The sequence below is a fragment of the Amphiprion ocellaris genome, chromosome 1 (genome assembly GCF_022539595.1).
Source record: "Amphiprion ocellaris isolate individual 3 ecotype Okinawa chromosome 1, ASM2253959v1, whole genome shotgun sequence".
NCBI lineage: Eukaryota > Metazoa > Chordata > Actinopteri > Pomacentridae > Amphiprion > Amphiprion ocellaris.
Genome location: NC_072766.1, coordinates 35683735 through 35689734, shown reverse-complemented (window position 1 = coordinate 35689734; position 6000 = coordinate 35683735).

The window sequence follows — 6000 nt, the reverse complement described above, 5'->3', positions numbered from 1 at the left end:
ACAAAACATTGAAAAAGATGATAAAGCATTAGAAAAGACAATAACACATTAAGGACCGGAGTAATGTATTCCCCGTGTCAAGTACTTTGTGTAAACAAATATATATATGACACATTTAGCGGATGCAGTGCTCAGTTTCAAAGCAGTGAGTACGCCTACCTCCACCAAGAAGCATTTGCAAACACGTGGTTAGTCTTGATGCCACACAAAGATGCACTGTAAACTAATTAACATGTTTGCGAATACCATAAATATGCTTACTTTGTGGCAACATTTGATAAGCATTGCTACATTTAAGCTGTTGAACTGGGTGTGTTTGTCTTTGTCATATCGTTACTCACTATGAGCTCATTTTTCACTGCAGTATAAAGTCTTGCATAGGCAGCACAACTGTCGTTGGAAGTAGAGAAAACTTAACAATGTCCAAGTTGTAATACAGAAATCATAAAAAAAGACAAACAGGCATAGATTTTTTTTAAGTAATTTGTTTTCCAAAAATTGAAGAACTGCTTGTCATCATTTCTTGCCAGCTTCTGCCCCTGAACTCTGTAACCTAATAACCCAAACTTAGGATGACAAACTGAAAACCCTCGCAGACTTAAGTGACATCACCTGTAGTGCTTCAGTGTGAGTTCATGAGTTCAGGGAATGGCATAAAAGAGAGGGTTGTGTTGTGGTGGCACATAGTAGCTAACTTAGATTCTGCAGTTTGATTAAGTGCTTAGCTTCCATGGTGTTTATATATATTCGCAAACTACAAAAGTCATTAAAGCTTTGCACACATGAGAAACACATGCGGGCATTTGACTGAAAATGCAAGCAACTCTTCAAACAAGGATTCTTTGTCCTGGTGTGCCCGATCACTGCTCTGGACAAGTTTGCCATCAGCAGCATGTAAATGTATTTGCATGGAAAACCATAGAACGAGTGTCAAAGCCTGCAGACTTCACAGAGCTCACTTTAGAACAGTATTCCCATCATGTGTTTATATCAAAGAGTCAGAGCTTTGTGTCCAGCTGAAGATTAGTCAATCATTTTAGACCTCCTTAAAGGTCAACATGCAGGAACTGCTTTCAAGAATCGTCTACGTCACCCGTGACATCATGTTCAACTGTTAAATATAATCCAACTTGTGTCAGAGGTCACACAATTTTCACAAACAGCTCAGTGCAAGAAGTACGACTTTGTACCTGAAGTCTTGTAAATGATTCTGGTGGATAATACCTGACCTGATGTTTGACTGAGGTATCCTCCTATTGACATTATCAGCAGGTGAAACAAAACTGCCTGATCCCAGAATTGTAATTTGATAAGTCAGAGACAAATCAAGTGAATGTGGTAGTATTTATTTTAGATGTTGTTGGTATTTTAAGAGCTGGTTTCACTATTGTTTGCTTTGTGTCAAACATGGATCCACCCAATTCATTCGAACGAGGCTGAGGTTGACGTTGGAAAGCCGTGCAATGTCAACCAGCCACTCATTTGCTGTCCAGGTAGATTAGCAGGAAAATAACACAAACTGTCTGCTGTTGTCCTCATGACCATTGTTAGGACTTCTAAAATGGTTTCAGTCCAAATGGTTATTCTATTTTATGTTCCCTCATGTCCTCATGTCTGTACCACAGTGCTACATTTATATTGTTGTGACTCTTTAATCTTTATCAAAAAATTCTAGTTCCTGCAATTTAAATATTGTGCTTGGCCAGATGCAGTTTCAGAATTTTTTCAATTCATTGTTCAACCGTAACTGAAACACATCCACCAAATATACTTTTTATATTTATTTTCTGTGACCTCTGAGAGAACCAGTGGCACTTTAATGCATTCAAAGGCCTGAACATGGCTGTCACGTTTTTAGACAAAATTTTAAATCTCGTTGGAACACTGGAAAAAGTGAAACATTCAAATGAGGGGTGTTAATGATTCATTGTTAATCGATTAATTGCCATTATAAATTTATTTATAAATTATATATAAACAAATGAGGCAGTTGAGGAGGGAGATGCTTGTCAGAAAACATATTGTCGGTGCATTGCAGTACAATGCAGTACAAACCTGTTTGCACCACCAGGTGGAGATTCTTTCAGTTTAGTGAGATGGAGTTACGGGTGTCTTTGCTGACCGAACCAGAAAAGTTCGTAAAACGAGCGCTCCTTCATGCTGTCAGACTGCTAACCGTGGCAGTCACGTTGATGAATTCTGCAGCATAAAGTTGTAAAAGCTGTCTGGTGGCAGACTGGTTCAGCTAGCTTCCTGAGGTTCATGCAAACAACAAGCTGGGATTATCAAATGCTAACAGAAAGCTAACAGCTAACAGGATGCTAGCATCAACAGGACTTTGATTACAAGCTTCTAAACAACATTCAAGCTAAAGTGATGAAGTGTATCAGTTACACTCTATATATTTTAGAGAATAGATGCCATTTTATTCTTTGTTTGATTTTTAATTTAGCAACTTGATCTTCACCTGATTTTACAGCGAACGTTCAGTGTCAGTGGTTAAAAAATGGTTTTATCAGCATATGGGAAAATGCCCACTGCATTTCAGTCATTTCAATGTTGAATTGATTATGTATTTTTTTAAAAAGCATACCTTATTCAGACTGTAATAAGCTGTTCCTAAAATTCGTCATTTACACAATTTCTAGAAGTGAAGTACACAATTCTTTAAGCAGTTTGCGTAAAATTCATTCTGAGCTTCACCTAGCGATTGACATATCACTAAACTGATATCAATAAAAATGCAGTAGGACAGGAGTGAGCAAAGCTGTGCTCAGCATCTGAGAAACACTGTGTTTAAGTATGTGTTTTGCCTTCAAGGTAAAAACTGTCACAAGAGCTGACTTTTCTGGAACAGCACTTCTTTTTTCTAAAAAATCGTTGCCCTCCACCCACCTTACTTGCCAGATTTGACTCCTTGCGACCTTCTTTTTCCCAAAATAAAATTTAAGGGTCACCATTTTGACATAGAAGAGGAAATCCAGTTTGAATCGCAAATGATACATACCATGTTAACATGAAGAAACTTTGATGGAATGTGATAAGCATTGTAGGAGCACTAGGAGTGCTGCTGCACAAGGATGGATGGCAGCCAAATTTAAATCAGGTCCTGCTATTATTTTTTATTCACACAGTCTCTGAACCTTTTAGTTGTACTTCAGCTCGCAGTCTAAAGGAGGTTTTAACCAACATGAAATACTAAACACTGCACAAAATTGTACATGGTATTGTACGAGTCTGAAAAATTCTCAAAGATATTTTATTATTATTATTTATGGCAAATCATCAAATCATTCCATCTGCAGCCCTTTTCCCCAAAGTCATAATCTGATACAATTAAACTGCATTCTCAGTTGTATTTTAAGGGGAACGAATCAAAAAATGCTCCAAATCAACATATCTTTGTCATTTTTATTGCTTTACTGTTGCTCCTTTACAGTCATCCAGTCATATATTAGATGAGGCGACACCCTTCACCCTGATGACCCAGAAAATAGTGGAAGAGCTTTAAACATGTGAGAAGTTGTATTTTAACCCAAACCATAAATGGGAGTAATCACCGAGTTAAAATAAAACTTGAGTCTAATGACCCCTCACAACTCACTGCTCACCTATGACTACAACTCCCTGCCCACCTATGACTACAACTCCCTGCTCACCTATGACTACAACTCACTGCTCACCTATGACTACAACTCACTGCCGACCTATGACTACAACTCACTGCTCACCTATGACTACAACTCCCTGCCCACCTATGACTACAACTCCCTGCTCACCTATGACTACAACTCCCTGCTCACCTATGACTACAACTCACTGCCTACCTATGACTACAACTCACTGCTCACCTATGACTACAACTCCCTGCTCACCTATGACTACAACTCCCTGCCTACCTATGACTACAACTCACTGCCTACCTATGACTACAACTCACTGCTCACCTATGACTACAACTCACTGCCTACCTATGACTACAACTCACTGCTCACCTATGACTACAACTCACTGCTCACCTATGCCTCTTCCACTTCCACTCCCTTCTTTCCCAAGACTGAAAACTGCACCTCAATCCTTTTTCCTCCAAATGCTGTATCAACTCTCAGATGTATTTAAACAAACTACTAAATACAATGGCTGTCATGTTGTAGACAAAATTTAAATTTAGTTGGAAAATTGGAAGAAGTGAAACATTCAGACTGGAGGTGTTGGTGATTCACTCTTAATCGATTCATTGCCGTTAATAATTCATTTATAAATGATATAGAAACAAGTAAGGCAGATGATGAAGGAGAGGCATGTCAGAAAACGTATTGACGGTGCACTGTAGTGCCTGTTTGGTTGCCTCTTTCTGTCTAGTGAGATGAAGTTACAGGTATGTTTGCTCTTCACCCCGTAAGGGTTGGTAAAACGAGCGCTCCTTCACGCTGTCAAACTGCTAACCGTGGCAGTCACGTTGATGAATTCTACAGCTTAAAGTTGTAAAAGCTGTCTGGTGGCAGACTGGTTTAGCTAGCTACCTGAGGCTCATGCGAACCGTAAGCTAGGATTATCACATGTTAACAGGATGCTAACAGCTAACAGGATGCTAACAGCAGCAGGACTCTGATTACAAGCTTTCAACAACATTCAAACTAATGTGATGAAGTGCATCAGTTGCACTCTGAGTATATATTCATTTTAGAGATGGCAGCAAATCCTCTAAAAACTTGATGGACTTATAACTAGCTACCAGAGGCTCATGCAAACACTAAGCTAGGATTATCAAATGCTAACAGGATGGGAGCTGAGTGTCTAACAGCAGCAATTTAAACAAACTGCTTAATACAACGGCAGAGTGCTGCACCTGTGTTCCACCTACAATGGGGTCAATATTATCTTAAAGGAAGATAACATTAAAACTAAACAAAGAATGACTGCCTTTATGGATGTGATACGTGATAACACGTCTTTCTATTCTTTCTGGGTAAACCTTCTTATATAACGGACTCACCTCAGTGTATATTCACCGAAACTGATCACAGCTGTTTTATTTGGTCTTTTAAGTTTATACTTAAGCCACTTTTAACCTTATTATTTGACTTCCATATGCTCTTGTTTTAGTTTATTTTTAATGTTTTGCTAATTTGGCCTTTTTAATAGTTTTTTCATCATTCCTGTTAAAGTTTGTGTGTCTTTTGTTAAATTCTGTTAATTTTTCCGCTAGGTTACATTTGTTTTTACATGTCACAGAATACATTTTTTTGACATTTATTTTAATACTTTTCAGACAACCAATCATATTTTTGATGGTGCCGGACTTGCCACCCTGGCAACCCAGAAAATTGTCCAACAAACATGTAGTGACAGAGTTGCATTTTAAGCCAAACTATTTCTTAGACGATGAAAGGTGTATATTCAGTGCCAGCATACGCATGCAAACCACCTGTTCTCGTTTTCCTCTTGTCATCTGTGGCATCTTGTCATCTGAAGCAAAGCTGGATTTAAGTGTGGTCTCTGATCAAATAGTGTGTGTGTTCATGCAAACTATTTCTTAGAAAGAGTAAATGAGTTCCTGTTTTTTATTTTTTATTTTTTTGTGGTTTCTGCCGTTAACAGTACCCAAAAACTAAGCTGAGAGGTTGTCGGCTTTCAATGTCATTTTCTGCAAACTGTTGTACACAAAATGTACTTTACAAAGAGGCAGTAGCTTCAAACTTTACATTTAAAACCTGTCTACATATATAACATTTTTACAGTTTATTTGTTTGAAAAATGGACTGTACGTTTATAAAGTAAACTCCAGGACATAGCATATCAGCAAAATATTTTACAGGAAGATGATGGCTGCACCAACAAAGCCTGAGAAAATGCCAACAAAGCAATATTGTGACAACAAACATAACCTGTAAAACACAGTGAAACAGAGTTCATTAGTTGCTGTTGGTGCAGTTGATTTAAGGTCACGTCAGCACAGTCATGTTTTTATTATTGTTTTCAAACCTCAGGCAAGTCTAG